This window comes from Microtus oregoni, unplaced genomic scaffold (genome assembly GCF_018167655.1).
Source record: "Microtus oregoni isolate MIOR12 unplaced genomic scaffold, Mior012 000000F_ref0000247, whole genome shotgun sequence".
Lineage (NCBI taxonomy): Eukaryota > Metazoa > Chordata > Mammalia > Rodentia > Cricetidae > Microtus > Microtus oregoni.
In genome coordinates, this window is record NW_024543059.1 from 11,121,401 (window position 1) to 11,138,248 (window position 16,848).

At 39.9% G+C, this 16,848-nt stretch overlaps 1 protein-coding gene across 7 annotated transcripts in view; it reads left to right on the forward strand.

The window, feature by feature from the left end:
- Positions 1-16,848, forward strand: part of Zfand6 (zinc finger AN1-type containing 6) — a 64,527-nt gene that overhangs the window by 17,073 nt on the left and 30,606 nt on the right. For 2 of the 7 annotated variants that reach the window (XM_041652050.1, XM_041652074.1), the window contains exon 2: positions 15,061-15,221. The exons of the other annotated variants lie outside the window; for them this stretch is intronic. The gene's annotated coding sequence lies outside the window, so the exon portion shown is untranslated. The remainder of the gene's footprint in view (positions 1-15,060; positions 15,222-16,848) is intronic. 7 annotated transcript variants of the gene reach the window in all.

The window sequence follows — 16,848 nt, forward strand, 5'->3', positions numbered from 1 at the left end:
CTTCTTTCTTTACAGAGTAGTGAGAACTGCTTAGGAAGATTGGTTCCGTGATAGCGGCTCCTACTGAACCCCCAGTCACATTTGCTCTGTTTTTACAGGGCTGAGAATGTAACCAGAGGGCTTTGAACCTTCTAGGGAAGTTCCCTACCACTAGTTATGTGACTAGCCTGCCCCTGAACCTGTCCTTTTTAATTCTCTTTGAGTTGGTGCATGAGTGTTTTCCTTGCATGTATGTGCACCCACATGTATGCCTGTTGCCTGAGGAGGTCGGAAGATAGCATCACATTCCCTGAAACTGGAGTTGTACATGGTTGTGAGCTGCAGTGTGGGAAGCATTCTCTTTAGCTACTTGTATTAAATCTTTATGGCTTGTTCTTTGTTTTTTATATAAGTGGAAATGCTTTGTCGTGTATAATAACTCAGTAAGAAACTGTTAAACAGTTTGTCTTTCACTTGTATTAGTAATACTTTGAAATTGTTTCCTCTCATAGTACTTGGTATGATCAGATTGAAATTTTTAATCATCCTGTGGATATAGAGCAGATACCTCACTGATGCTAATTCGCATTTTCTAACTATTAAAAATGTTTATAGTTGTTCATAGTTAATGCTAATACCCTACCTCTATGTGGATATAGTCTTTCTGTCTTTCCAGTTCTCATTCTACCAAGACTCAATTTCTTTTCCTTTAGCCTCTGATTCTCTCTTGAATCACATTTCTTCCTTCCCAATACTCAAGGCTTATAAAGCTGGTGATCAGTTCTTCCATCTACTCTGCTTCTAAACCTCAGCTACCAGAAGAAAAGCACATTATATTTGTGGTTTTTGACACAGCTACCATTTTTCTGCAATTTTAAAATATTTTATTCAAGGTAAAACTTTGTTTTTATTTTATTTTAAACTTTTTTGGTTTTGTTTTGAGACAGGGTTTCTCTAACAGCCCTGGCTATCCTGGAACTGGCTCTCTAGACTGGCCTCAAACTCACATAGGTCTGTCTCCTGTGCCTCCTGGCTTTATTTCAGGCTTTTATGCAGAAGTTGTGTGAAACGATTAGTAGCTTTGCTGACCCTACTCTGCCCTTACATTCTGTCGTCCATTCCAGTTTGACTTGCTGTGTTATACTCAGTGTGTGTGTGTACATGAGAATTGTGTGTCAGCAAGCTGGAGACATGTACCCCAAGTACTTTGTACTTCCTTAACAGAATATTCTCTTAGTGAGATTAAACTACCAGATTCCATGAGTTGATGTTTGGGGATAGTATGACATAATCTTGTGTCTGTATTCAGCTTTGTCAAAGATCCCAACAATATCTTTTATCATAATTTATTTTTTTTACCACTGATCTGAAAGTAGCAGAGAGATGTATTGGGAATGAGGATGTAAATAGGGGAATAAAACAGGGACCAGAGAGAGACGTGGGGACGTTCTAACCAAAAGATGTTTGAGATGGCCAAAGAATAAATAGAAGTTTCAGTATGAACTTTATAATTTACAACCCCTTCTTGGATGTCCTTTTAGGTAATAATAGCCTTTTCCCATCTAACTGTGTGGTTGGTTTAAACTGTTGTCGCTTTACAGGACTTGGACTTCCATAGCATTTCATCTCATAGTTACCATCCAGATTGTCATGAGATTTTCTCAGCTTCCTGTTTCTGCCTCCTAATTCACAAATACCTGTACCTTCATCTTCGTTTCTTTCATGATGGGAAATACACATTCCTCCTTGGTAAGGAAATTCTCTTGACATGTACAGTAGGCCAGTTCTGTTTAACATGGTAGGTAATGGCAAATTTTTAAATTTAAATTAAGTGAAATTAAAAGGCTGGAAAACTCCATGTGGCTCATTGATACTCATTGGACAGCACATGTTTAGATTCCTTTATATCCTAACATTTGAAGGATTTTCTTAGAGGCCCTCCATGGTCTTTAGCTTTTTATCTATTTGTCTTCATGTGTCAAACAGTTGTGTGTATATTATGTTTTGGTCAAGGAATTAAATACATTCTTTACAGATACCAGATGTCTTGCCTTAATCACCCTTACATAGTTCTGTTTGGTGTGTATAAACCTTCATATATTCCTGACAGGATACTCCAGTTTACAACTTCTTTTTCACTCATCATACAAGACGGCTGTAATTCAATACGTCTGCCTTTATGTTAAAGCACAGCACGATAGGGACCTTGCAGTGCTTACTTTGTCTCCTCAGAGCTCATATTCAAATAAATGTTGAGGTGAAATTTTGCCTCTATCTCTAAATGTTCTCTGTTGGTTAATATACTATTTGTGTAGCTCCCCATGTCTGTAAAAGTGACTAGCCTTCCCTGTAGCTGCCTGAGCTCTTTCTCCCTAGTCTCCTTTAGACTAGTTTGGGCTCTAGACCTTGACATCTGTGTAAATGCTGGAACTGTGTTTTATTATTCTACTGTCCTTCTCAAATCCAGCCTGTAGGTATTATACATCAGGGATAGTAGGCCACTGTGGCTTTGCTCACATTGAATCAGTTTTTTTTAACCCAGAATATCTGTCCTGTTTTAAAATACTAACCAGGCAACATCATAAACAAAGCAATCCCCTCTTGTGACATAGCAAGTCACTGTTCTGTAGCTTCCCTTCCTTGGTTAGGTTTATGCATGTTTGTTTGGTCTGCTTTTGTTTTTCATATGGTTTTGTGATTTGCTAGCTTTCTTATCTTTCTGATACTAGTGGCTGTTCCTTATTCAAATATGTAGCTCTGGAACTTTTCCAGGTTGCATATCTATTACTCTTAGAACAAGAATTAGAACCAGGTACTTGTGTGTATACACATTCTTTGAAGTGTGTGTGTGTGTGTGTGTGTGTGTTTTGTATTCTCAACCCAGATATACTTAATACTTGATCTTCATGGAAATGCCTCTTGAAATGATTGATTAGTGACCTTGACTCGTGTATCAGAATCCATGTCTCGGGGCTGGAGAGATGGCTCAGTGGTTAAGAGCATTGCCTGCTCTTCCAAAGGTCCTGAGTTCAATTCCCGGCAACCACATGGTGGCTCACAACCATCTGTAAAGAGGTCTGGTGCCCTCTTCTGGCCTGCAGACATACACACAGACAGAATATTGTATACTTAATAAATAAATAAATAAATATTAAAAAAAAAAGAATCCATGTCTCATTCTGCACTTGCTTGGCCTTTTAGATGGAATTTCTTGGTTCAGATCATTGCTTTACCCCTACAGTGGTTTGGCTATTGCTTGAGTCCTACAGAGGTGAGAAGCTTAAGTGTACCAATACTGAGAAGTGTTAGATTCTTTTAGTAGTAAAGGATTTGTACAAAGTAATTGGGTCAGAAGAGAATAAATTGGTCCACGGGAGTGAATTCCTCTGAGAATGATATTTATAAAAGAGAGGCATGGCTTCATAATCTGGCTTCCTGTCTCATCATGTGTTCTTCTGCGTGACTCCTGCCCAGTGATATGTCCTCTGCCATGAGGCCCTCACTAGAGGTCAAACCTCTGGGGCTACCCAGTCTTGGACTGTCAGACTCAAAACAACAAGCTAAGTAACCTCTTTATAAATGTTCGTGTATTTTGTTACAGGGACAGAAAACAGACTAATACTTGCCAGCAGTGTGACTTGAGCCAGTTCCATGATTTCTCTAATTTCCTCATCTGTTTCTACCTCCCAAGGACATTGTGAAGATTGGAGGGGACAGTGCAGACAAAACATTGGAAGTCCTCTTCTGTTCTTACCTTGTCCTGCTGAGAGCTCACTGGCAGTTTATTTAGTCTGTACTACCCCATTGTCTTTTTACTGGCAGAGGCAGGAAGTTACCTAAGTGAATTTCCAGTAGACAGTTTAGTAGAGAAAACCCAGATAGCCAGGCGTGGAGACACACCTGTAATTCTGGTACTAATGTTATGTAGTGTGAGACCCTCCTGTTAAGTTGGGGGCGTAGCCCCAGCCCCTGGCCTGAGAGCTGCTTTGCTCTGGACTCCAAATCCCAGCATGCAAGGTTCTGACCCCTCCCTGGGAGTGGAGGGTCAGGACCAGTCCAACAGGGTATTTAAGGGGCCTCCTAGAGGAGGAACACGTGGTTTTCGGGTCTGCATGGGCTCCTTGCTGTCCTGTCTCCCCGCCATGCACTCGGCCACCCGAGAGCATCTTACTTAATAAAACGATGGGCATTTTGATTTGGTTTGCTCAGGCCAGGGGCTGGGGCTACACCCCCAACCTAACACCTCCCTTAACTCCCCTCCCCCACCACAGAAAAGAACCAGGAGAAAGGTATTAAGAGAGTTGTATTGGAGAGAGATCTGTTCCCTGCTACTAGCTAGAACTCTGAAACTGGAGCATGGGAACAAAAAGTGACAAGTAGCAGGTGGTGGGTATTGTGATTTTTAATACTAGGAATTGTATCTCTTTGGGCAGCAGAGTCTTATTGTGTATTTATGTATATGAGTGTTTTGCTCAAATATATGTCTATGCAGCAGGTGCAAACCTGCCTTTGAGGTCAGAAGAGGCCATCACTTCTCCTGTATCTGCCATGTGAGTGCTGAGAATTGAGCTTGGTCCCTCATGTGCTCTTAACCTCTGAGCCCTATCTCCAGACCCAGGAAGTAGAGTCTTAATTTTCTTTTTACTTTTTAATTTTTAAGAACATTTAGAAATACTTTTTTTTGGCATTCATAAAATATAAGACCATGTACCTGAAGCAGCACTGAAAATTTAAATGCTGCTTTACTAGACCTGTCAGTGGTGGCAGAGGTAGACACAGTTCTATGCTCCTGCCTATAGCAGTCTGAATTCTTTTCATACACCTCCATTCAGATAAACTGAATCCTTGACTACAATAGTAAATATCAGAGTGGACAAATATGAACCCAACATGGAGCTTATTAAAAGGATGTTTCATAAATGTGGTTTTAAGTGCAGGGGTTAGAAAGAGAGACATTGAGGGAACGTACACGGCACACCCAAGTGTATGTATGAGCTTCTCGAGGTAGAGCTGTACTTTATTGTGTTCACAGTAGTCATATATGTGACTTTGTGGGTTTCAGAGCTATGAACTTCAAAGGGTTGCTGAGAAATGTAAATGAGGGGCTAGATGGTGTTGGTGCTTCCTGCCAAGGCTGATGATCTGGGTTTGTTTCCCAGGACCCACATGCTAGAGAGTGAACTGACTCCCTCTGACTTCGCTAAGAGTCTTGTGTGTGTCCACATACCAAATAAATGTAATACTTTTTAAAAAATGTAAATAAGTTACTGGAGAATTCCTGAGGGAAATGACAGGATTACAGTGGATAAAGTCAAACTCTAGATCACAGGGATGCTAAAAGGTAGGTATCGTCACTGTAAACAAAAGTCTTTTGTGTGAGTCCCAGAAATAATCCAAGAATGGAATAAGACCACACATGTAACCCAAAGCCCAGCTTTGTTGATTACTGTTTAACATTATTGGAACATACTTCTCTCTAAAACGATAGTAAACGAGGGTTGTCACAGCAAATTTTGATATTTTTTGTGTTGGAATTCTTGATTCTCAGCTAGCTTCTCATAGTCTCTTGTATGAGAGACTCCTTTTGCATATCCTCATAACTTACCCTCACCTGCCCCGTCTTAAACCTGTCACCAAAAGTTTTGGGGTTTCTACTAAAATATTCCTTGATGTTGGGTCACACTTCAGTAGGTTTTGATTTAGAAGGTTTTCTTATCATATCTCTGACTCCATTCTGCAAACAGAAGTCACCAAAAGGAAATATTGTCAAAAAAGAATTTCATCAGTGAGTCAGAGTGGTTCTTTAGACCCAGTGATTGGGGAAGTGAAGCGGGGAAGTTTACTTGAGCCCAGGAGTTCAGGGCTGAGCTGGGCAGTGTAGGAGACCCTGTTTCAGGGGTTGGGAATGGGTTCAGGAAGATTTCGTTAATGTTCTGTTGTCATTTTAGTCCTTCCTAAGTGTTAGGTGATTTTTATGTCGGAGAAGGGTGAAGAAAGGTACCACATGGGAACTAGGGAGCGAAGGCCCTTCAGGATGCCGAGTGACTGGCCGTCCATGTGAAACTCCAAGCCACATTGTATTCTAACAATTTGAATGGTTTTCTTAGAGCAATCAAATGTCCCTTAAAAGGAATGGGTTACCAGGACCTTTTTGTTCATTTTTATAGAGAGTTCCATTGAGATAAAACAGTATTTTAATAATACAGTGTTAACAGTGAAAATCAAGTGAAATATCTTAGATAAAAAGATTTTTAAAAAAATCACTTAAGGTGATTTGTCCTCAATATTCCTTGATCAAATGTTCTTGATTCATTCTTTTTAATAAACATTCTAATTTTAATAGATACTTAATTTCATCCTTGATATAACCATTTGTATTAGCAACTGATTATGTTCCTGAGTTTGAATGTTTGTTCCTGATAATGCAGAAATCTTACATCTCAGACTACAAGCAAATCATTTACAATGACTATTTAGTTGACAGATTAAGAGCTGTTTTGCCTTTTCAGTACCTTTTTTTAGAGCAAGAGAGCACTGAAAAACTTGAGTGTTTGTCAGTACAGAAAGAATGACAATCCAGTTCACTAGTATGTGGTCATTTGATCTAGGCTTATCGTGTCTTATGAGTAACCGTAGGAAGAATATTTCATTCTGACTAGAACTTTGCATGTTAATGTCATGAGAAAGGGTAATATTGATTGATAGGAGAGGAAGGAAGATCTTATATTTCAAGTAAATACTTTGTTTGTTAGGACCTTAAACAGAGTAAAAGAGATGAACGATTATTAAATAATGTTCCAGGTAAACAGAAAGTAGGTAAGATACTTATACCCATGGGTAAGGTGTTACAGTGCAGCATTTTTATTCCACTTTTTTTTTTATATTTGTGGATGGAACCCAGGGACTTGTGCATGCTGAGTAAATTCTGTGCTACTGATTCACCTCTCCAGCAAAACTGAGAATTTTTCTGAAATTATGATCTCAAGAAATCTGGTCATTTCATCATGTGCTAGATAGTTTTTATGTCAGTTCGACACATCCAGAGTCATCGGAGAGGAGGGAGCTTCAGCTGAGAAAAGGCTTCCCATAAATTCATTCTGTAGGAAAGCCTGTAGGACATTCTCTTAACTAGTGATTGATGTGGGAGCGCCTCACTGTTGATAGTGGTTTCTGTCCCATCTGATCCCGCAGTTGTTAATAATTATAAACTGGTTGGCCTATTAGCTCTGGCTTCTTATTCACTAATTTCTAAATCTTAACCTGTAATACTTGTCTGTGTTAGCCACGTGGCTCTGTACCTTTATTAGCGCGAGGCATTCTCATCTTGCTTCCTCTACTTCTGGGTGATGACTGCAGACTGAATCTTTCCTCTTTTTAGAATTCTCCTATTTTTATTGCCCTGCCTCTATTTCCTGCTTGGCTACAGGCCAGTCAGCGTTTTATTAAAATACAAGTGACAAATCTTTACATTGTCCCACAGCATTGCACCCTTTGTGGGTGATGCCACCCCTGGCTGGGTGCTAAGAGAAAGCAGGTTGAACAAGCCGTGGGGAGCAGTACCCCTCTGTGGCCTCTGAATCAGTTCCTGTGTCCAGGTTCCTGTCCTGTTTGAGTTCCTACCCTGACTTTCTTCAGTGATGAATAGTGTGATGTGGACTCATAAGCCAAATAAACACCCTTCAACTTGCCATTGGCCATGGTGTTATAGCAATAGAAAGCCTAGCTGAGACACGTCATTTACTTGAGCTATGTCGTTTTCTGACTGGACAATCCACCCCTTCTGATGGACTTCGTAGAATTTGCTTTATAGTTTCGAGAGAGAAAGGCAAAAAAAAGAACTGACTTAAAGATAGACGTTTTCCTTCCTGCAAACTGTGAATGTTTTGAAATAATTCAAACACGGGTCTTTTGTAACTGCGTTTTGTGAAATTCTGATGCATTATGCCAACCAAAGAAAGAAAGAGCTGGGAGAGTGGAGCACCCACGGAGCACCCAGACCTCTGACTGCCCTCTTGATGTAGCAGACCTTTCTGTCTCCTCCCACTGTAGGAGAGAAGCATTCTCATGTGGAGCAGGCTATCACTCTCTGGAAATAGTTGGGGTAGAGAGAGCAAATGAAGCTGGGAGTTTTTCTCCCCAAGAGAGTTTTCCTGTGTGCCACAGCTTTTCCAGCTTAACCTCATCTGTGGTACCCAAACTGGAGAGCACTGGCTTTGCTGGTTAGTTTACAAATTAGACGTTTTCTCTACTAAATACAAGCCATATGTGACTTAAGGTGATTTTGAGAATTCTGTCAGCTGTCTAGTCAATGCCGACTTTTCAGAGGAAGCTCTCAGAGAGGGGCTCTTGTATATTACCATCCAAATACCACTTAACCTACTGGGCAGCTGATTTCACAGTGGTGCTATTTATTTGCAGGAGACCATTTCTCCCTTTTACCTTTTCTCATCTTGTTTCTGGCAGTTTTGACAGCAGCATTTTTCTCTGCAGTGTTGAATTTGGAAGTCCTTATGCCTCTTTTAATGCCTGTCCGGTAGTTCAGAACAGAGAATATGAAGTGGACCATAGCAAGAGAATACTTATGCATTAGTTCATGGTGGACCATTTAGATAGCTTCCATATACGCTTTAATCTCCACCTCTGAAATTTTTTACCTAATTTCCCCTAAAATTGGAGTATTGTTAATTTGAGCATTCACATAAAGATTTAGGTATCCTTCTTTTAGATAGTAAGATGGTGATAAATACAACTTGGCCCCTACCAGCTACTTATGGTTAGTAAAAATCACATTTTCTAAAGGTGGTGTCTTAGGTGGATGCCCTCGAACTTGCTGTCCAGAATGACTTTGAGCTTCTGACCCTCCCTCCTAAATACTGGTATTTCAAGTGTGTGCCACTGTGCCCAGTTTATGTTGTGCTTGGGATTGAGCTCAGGATTTCATCTGTGCTGGTAGAACACTTTACCTGTTTAGCTACATCCCAGCCCCAGCACATTCTTATCCTAGCTAACCAAAAGCATTTATTGATACTAAAATCACAAGTCCTCTTTCTTAAACTTTACAATGGAGGTTTTGTTTTGTTTGTTCACCCTTAAGAGAATTCTTTTGGGAATGCAGTAACTCAAAAGAAGAGACAAGTTTTAAGAGCTGGCATTAGCTAAGCATAGTGATTGCATGCCTATCTCAGCACTCCAAAGGCTTAGGCAGGTGGCTTAGTAGTTCAAGGCCACCCTATGCTACTTAGTGAGACATTTTACAAGCAAATAATGACAGTAAAAATTTGGAGCTTTCCTGAATCATTAAGTGTGGATTCTTTCCTTCCACTATTTATTCTTTCTTGTGTTGCTTTTGAGGCAGAATTTCACTATGCAGCACAAGTTGCTCCTAATTTACTCAGGAGATCTTCTCTTTTTCTATTTCCCATGTAAATTAGATCCATATATGGGTCTCTTAGGGTCCTCATTGTTGTCTAGGTTTTCTGGGATTGGGATTTGTGGGTTGGTGTTCTTTGCTTTATGTTTAAAAACCACTTATGAGTAGTATATATGACAATTGTCTTTCTGGGTCTGGGTTATCTCACTTGATAGGATGTTTTCTAGGTGCATCCATTTGCCTGCAAATTTCAAGGTGTCGTTATTTTTTTCTGCTCCATTGTGTAAGTGTACCACATTTTCCTTATCCATTCTTCAGTCAAGGAAACATTTAGGTTGTTTCCAGGTTCTAGCTATGACAAACAAAGCTGCTATAAACATAGTTGAGCACATGTCCTTTTGTCATGATTGAGCATCCTTTGGATATATACCCAAAAGTAGTATTACTGGTCTTGAGAAAGGTCATTTCCTAATTTTCTGAGAAATCACCACATTGAAATCCACAGCGGCTGTACCAGTTTGCACTCCCACCAGCAATGCAGGAGTGTTCCCTTTACCCCACAACCTCTCCAGCATAAGTTGTCATCAGTGTTTTTGATCTTGGCCATTCTTACAGGTGTTTTGATTTGCATTTCGCTGACTAAGGATGTTGAGCATTTCCTTAATTTTAGATTCCTTTGTTGAGAGTTCTCTGTTGAGGTCTGTACTCTATTTTTTTTAATTGAATTATTTGTTCTTTTGATGATCAATTTCTTGAGTTCTTTGTATATTTTGGAGATCAGACCCCTGTGGGGTCTGTGGGGTTGGTGAAGATCTTTTCCCATTCTGTAGGCTGTCGTTTTGTTGACCGTGTCCTTTGCTTCACAGAAGCTTTTCAGTTTCAGGAGGTCCCATTTATTGTTTCTCTCAGTATCTGTGCTACTGGGGTTTTATTTAGGAAGTGGTCTCCTGTGCCAATGTGTTTGAGTGTACTTTTTTAATCAGGTGCAGGTTTTATGTTGAGGTCTTTGATTCATTTGGACTTGAGTTTTGTGCATGGTGATAGGTTTGCATCTATTTTCCTCATTCTTCTACATGTTGATATCCAGTTATGCCAGCACCATTTGTCAAATATGCTTTCTTTTTTCTATTTGATATTTTTTGCTTTTTTGTCAAATCAGGTGTTCGAAGGTATGTGGATTAATTAATTAATATCCGATTCGGCTCCATTGGGGCTCCAATCTTGCCTCTTCCCCTCTGTGAGACCAGAGTACACATTTTACCACTCTCCTTCCTACTGTGTTCTTTGTGAGAATCTAGTGCAGAGACTGCTGTCTTAGTGATCCACAAGTTTTAAGGAAAAGGAATTAGGAACAGGGTGGTCATAATTGCCTTTGCTGAGGATAGAATCTGCAAACTGCAAAATGGCCCTCTACTACTGGGCAACACCACCCACCTCCTCTCCTTTTTTACTTTCACTTCTGTGTGTGTCACTGAAATAATTGTGGTTTGTCCCTGGTGTTTTGATGTTAACATTCTTTATCTTCTCCAAGTGCAGGATGCTGTGTAGTGAGTGCGTTTGCTCCTCAGCCCGTGTTGGCATTATAGAACATTGTTAGGTTTAAGGTGTGTCTTGATATTTTCAGTTGCTGCTCTTGATTGCTCATTAGCTGTTGCTTTGCTTCTGCCTTGCTACCTGGCATAACCAGAAATTAGTGTCATTTGGGTTTCTAGGAAGAAAACATGTTTGCAGATTAGGAAAGGCGGTGCTGGTAGAAAGGTTTGCTTCTTCAACTCTTTTTTTTTTTTTTTTTTGGATTTTCGAGACAGGGTTTCTCCGCAGCTTTTGGTTCCTGTCCTGGAACTAGCTCTTGTAGACCAGGCTGGCCTCGAACTCACAGAGATCCACCTGCCTCTGCCTCCCGAGTGCTGGGATTAAAGGCGTGCGCCACCACCGCCCGGCTCTTCAACTCTTAAGAGAGATGGGGAAGGTTGTATCAGTACAATAAGGAAGGAAGGGAGGGAATTTCAAATGTGAGCCTCAGAACTTGTTACCATTGCATGGCATGTGTCAGGGAGCACTTACTTTGTGGTGTTGTGTCAGGCCCTGTTTCCTGTAACTCACTGTGGTTGCTGACCACATGTCAACCCTACTTACACTGGAGTAGGGATACAGCTGTAAGGTAGGAAGTCTCATTTTGTTTTACTAGATGTCGGAGACCAGCTTCGAAAAGGATACCACTTAGCAGGGTAGGAGCATGGGGATTAGAAAAATAAGTAAAGAGAACAAAGACGCGAATGAAAAGAGTACAACAGAAGCATAGGATGGCACTGGGAGGGAGTTCCAGTGAGTACGGAAATCCTTCTAAGTTTAATTTTCCGCACACTTTTGTACCCCAAAACAACGGGGAGAAGACAAAAGACGGCTTTAACGTGATACAAAGGACAACTAGAACAGTTACTTGCTTCAATACTTGGAACCATCAAGTCATTAATTCTTCTATTGTTTAGGCAGTGAACCCACCCTAGACCAAGTATCCCGAAGGCAGCTCCTCGCTAGGTCAAACCTCTTAATTTAAAAGAAAGAGCAAAAGTATGCTTGAATATCCTAACCATTGGTCAGGGTGGAGTGGATCTACCTGTATGGGCCATCTTAATGTACAAAACACCAAGTAACCACACCCTAGGTCAGGGTGTGTAGCCTTACTTGTCAACAACTGTGAACAAGGTGAAAATAAGCTCACACTTTTGGGCCTCCACAGCTCAACTCTGGGGACCATCAGAATGTCAGCTTCAAGTATTTTTTAAATATTGTAAACCTAAGCTTATAGAAAGCTACTGCAACCTTATAAATTCCTTGTGTGCTTCTTAGGAGGGTCCGAGCTCCATTAGTACTTTATCCAAAGTATTATTGTATTCTAGTCAGAATGTTCTTTGGTTGTTGTTGGTTTTTGTGGTTATATGCACATGTTTTGGAGGCTAGAGGACAAGTTCAGATGGCATTCCTTAGGAGACGTCTACCTTGTATTTTGAAGCAGGATTGATTTCTCTGACTTGGGGCCAGCCCATTAGATGAAGCTGCCTGGCCAGAGAATCCCAGGGAGCCTCCTGCCTGACTCCCTGGCATTGTGTTTCACTGTATTCTGTTTGTTTGTTTACATGGGTTCTGGGCATCTAACTGAAGTCCTGTTTTTGCAGAGCAATTAGTGTTTTCCTGATGCTCGAGAACTGACTTGTGTGCATTACAACGTGACCTTGTGTTCTTTTAGCATATGGACCGCATATGTTCTTCCTAAGGACATTACTGTTACCAGATTAATATAATATGACATCAATATTGTCTAATTGTCTGCTATACACTGTATATTAAATTTTCACTAGTTTTCTTAATGATTGTTTGAGGTACTTTATTTTTTCATTTAGTCTTTTGAGACCAGGTCTCACTCTGAAACCCAGACTGGCTTCAAAATCATGACAGTCTTCCTGCATTAGTCTCCTAGGTGCTAGGTGTTTAGGCATAGACCACCATATCCAGCTCCAGTAATGTCCATGAAATCTGATCTGGACCACTCGTTGCCATTTCCTGCCACATCTCTTTTTTTCTTATTCATGTTATTAGGGACTTTTCTTAATTTTCTTTTATTTACAGACTTTGATGCTAGGGAAGTGGGTGGCAAACTTTATTGTAGACTATAGATAGACTATCTGTCAAATCAGGCTCATTCATGTGTCAGGAATGTCAGTCTGTGGTATGAGATTCTTGGCATTCCACATCAGGAGGCATGTGTTCCCCTGTGTCTTCGTTAGGGATAAATTTTGATAATTTGATTAGTATGAGATCCGCTCGGGTCCTCATCAGTTAATTTCCAGGTGTGCTAAGTCACCTATGGAATGCACCTTGAGATTTAGTGTATAGCAACCTTCAGGTAGCCTTCAGCCACCAGCTTTAACCCTCTGCTTCTTTCCTCTCTATTGACAGCATTTCAGTTGTGTTTCTTTTTTCCCCCTTGAGGATATTCCCTCTAGTTTCCCATAATTGCTTCCTTTGAAGAGATGGCTTTCCTAAATTTATAGCCATCCTGCCATCTTCCTGATAAAGCTAATTTAGTAGTGTTGTATTTGACTATACGAGAGACAGTTCCAGACATGGCTTGCTATAAATAGAGTGGATCACTGTGGCCTGTTATCTAATCTCACCTGAGGCTGAAAAGCACTGAGTTGAGGAGAAAGATCCAGGCCTAGTTCCATAGTCTGTGAAGAGTGTGCATTGTACAAGAGACTTGTTGGAAGGAGGATAGTACATGTCTGTAAAACTTGTGTGGAAGGTTTTCTAGGAAGTTACAAACTTTGTGAAATGTTATTTCTCAGATCATTTGTGTTTATATAAGTAGATTATAAAGAAGCATTTGCTTTGAATGAACTCATGTAGTTATCTTTATAGAATAGAATAGCATATGTAGTATTTTAGCATTAGTTACTATAATTCTTGTAAAGTTGTTTCTTGTACTTTTAAAAGTCATGTTAAGTATTTATCCTGTATTCATGAAGTAGTAAAGCTTGTCCTAAACTTTACTATAGCTAATGAGAGCAAAATAGATACATTGAAGCCATGTGCATATAGAAGGGAGATAGTTATCTGGATTTTCAAGGACAATTTTATTGAAATTTATTTTGTCTGAAATTTATTGAAATTTATTTGTCTTTTATTGCCAATAAGAAAGAAAAACATTGAGCCATCTAAGCTTAAAATCTGTCCCTGTATGTAGCTGTCCGTCACAGCAGTGAGTCCAGAATTTTAAATAGATTGGATAAATGTATGGGCAATAATACCGTTAACAGTACTCTGCATCAGTTTTCTTACAATAATTTATTTATTATGGAGGGCGCAGGTGGAAGAGGGGTACATATGTGTCATGGCATGCACGTGGAGGTCCAAGAACAACCTGAGTCAGCTCTTTTTCCATCAGAAGATTCTAGGAAACAAACTCAAGTCTTCAGGCTTGGCTGCAAGGGCCCTTACCGGCTGACTCATCTTATTAGTCCCTGCTTCAGAATTTCAAATAATACATCATTTTTATCTAGGAGTATAATTGTTTTAAATAAATGGAATCTGCTAACTAAAATCTTTGTTTCTGCAGTGTAAAATGTCATCATGGCTGTCTAAGTATACATTAATGAAATGGAGACAGGAGTTTATCATAATTGTAATTAACTTCCTAATTTCTAAACATTTTGGTTTTCTGTTTTGCTTTCAAAGTTTAGTTTGAGTAGGATTACATAATTCTTGCAGAAATGTAGTCTTATTTTCCAGAGAAGCCTTCTCTCATTTGTTTAACCTATAGCTGTGGTATGTACTTACTGTAGGGGCTGGGGACCTGTTCTGCACACTAGGACCTCTGTCTCTGGAGAACTGAAGGCCTTTCATCCACCACTTGTAAAGATGTGGCAGTTATTCTAAATAAATTGCCAAGCTTCAGAAAAATTGAAGAATATCTAGTTTAACTTTGGGTTAAATGATTATAAAAAGTAACTCTTGCTCATCTAAGCCTATCTCCCTGTGTAGAATTGGTACGTTATGGTTAATATTTGTACATTTATTAGTCTCAACACCCCTTTTTTTGTGTCCATGAAATAATGAAAGCATTCCTCAAACTTTTAGATGATTAAAATGTAATGAAATGACATGATAAGTTTTAACTCTCTCAACTCTGTTTCATGTTAAATGTGTTACAGGAATGAGTCTGAAGTCTGCTGCAGTCAAACACTGGAGGTTTTAAAATGTTTTCTTGCATAAAACTCAAACTTTAAGTAGCTGCTTATGAGGATAGGGAAGGCAGGAAGCTAATGTCTGTCTCAAGATACAAGACAGCTGTTTGCTCATCAACCTCAACTGTGTGAGTAGAGACATAAGCCTGTAATTTTATGTAAGTGGACATAGAAATTAACTTTTAAAAAACTCTAAAGAACATGAAGATAGACTTAAGTCAGCATGCTAAGACTTTAAAGCCTCGTTTTTCTGGTGGGTAGGATTTGAGGGTGGAGTGGATAGTAGGTATTTAGTCATAAAATACTGTTCGCAGTAACACAATGCTGGTGACCACACATCTTTAAGTTATACTCTGCATGACTAATTTTCTTGTGGAGAAAGAGATTATGATCTTTTAGATTGCTATTTATTTTAGAGTTAATTCCAGCCAACCATAAATTTTTTTTTCGGAATTTGATATTAGTATGGAAAATGGTCCCTGATAATTTAATAATGTAGAAAGAGCATTGCTTGAAAGTAAAGGAATGCTTATTTCATAAATGAAGTTTGAAATGTTTTAACATACTTAAAACATTTAACTTTAACATACTGTTAAAGTACTGGGCAGAATCAATTCATAGTGACGGTAAAAAAGGGATTCTCTTTTCCTAAAGTTATCACCTCAAGAATGCTCTTAGGAAGTCACATTTCTCTGATGTGGTGGTGGTGGTGGTGGTGGTGGTGGTGGTGGTGGTTTTTAGAATGAGACTCTAACTTGGATTCTCTTCTCTACCTTGGTGTGTGTGAATGACTGGAAGCGTGAGATGGAGCAGGCTGGTTACAGTTAGCTGTGGTGAGACAGAGAGCGGTACAGGCTGTTTGCTTGGTGTATTTGCATTTAATATGAGTCCCTTTCTCTTTGCTGTCACAAATGGACTATACTTCAAAGCAGGGAACAAGGAGATGCACATTGAATATAGATATTTTTTTGAAAGGTGAAGACTTCTGTCTGCCCGCTCTGGTCAGGTGATACACGTGGAGTCTAAGGAGCTCAGAGGGCTGATGCTGTGATCCTTTGGTTAAGGATAACAGGTGCTCTGGGTTATTGAACGGGTATTTTTACTCTCTAACCAAATGTTTGGCACTGACTTGTGAAGCCAAGATCAGTTTGGCACTGGTCTTTAAACACACAGACACACACAGGAATCCAACACTTTCTTCTCTTTTTAGAGTCAGAAATAAAGACAACTCGAAATGAAAGAAGTCTTTGGGACGAACTCACGGTCAGATTAGGCAGAAAGGAGACTGTAGGAAAGGGATGCCCGATAACGAGAAGGCTGTGGGAGCCAAGGAACTAGGCAAATGGGTGGCAGGTTTAGTTCTGGCTTCTGCCACTCTGAAGTGAATCTCTGCTCTGTAGTACTCTTGTCAAGAGTGTGCAGGGCAGTGCAGTAGCCTAGCTGTCTACTTCAACAGCAGGTCTTTGTGGGGGATGTGCACGTTCTTCTTTGGCTCCCGGCCCGATTACTTTACCAGGAAGGCTGTACACTTGTTGAGCCACTCTCTTACCCAGAGGTATACATTATTTTGGCCTCTTTGGCTTCTGCATTTATTATACAGCATGATTAAAATGAACTTCTTGCCCACGGGAGAGCCAGTGGCCATGGTTAAGTGCCAACACTATAGAGTCAGTCTGTCCTGGTTTCACATCCTAGGAATTACTATTAATAGTCAGACGAGCCAGGTGGTGGTGGTGCACATCTTTAATCCCAGGA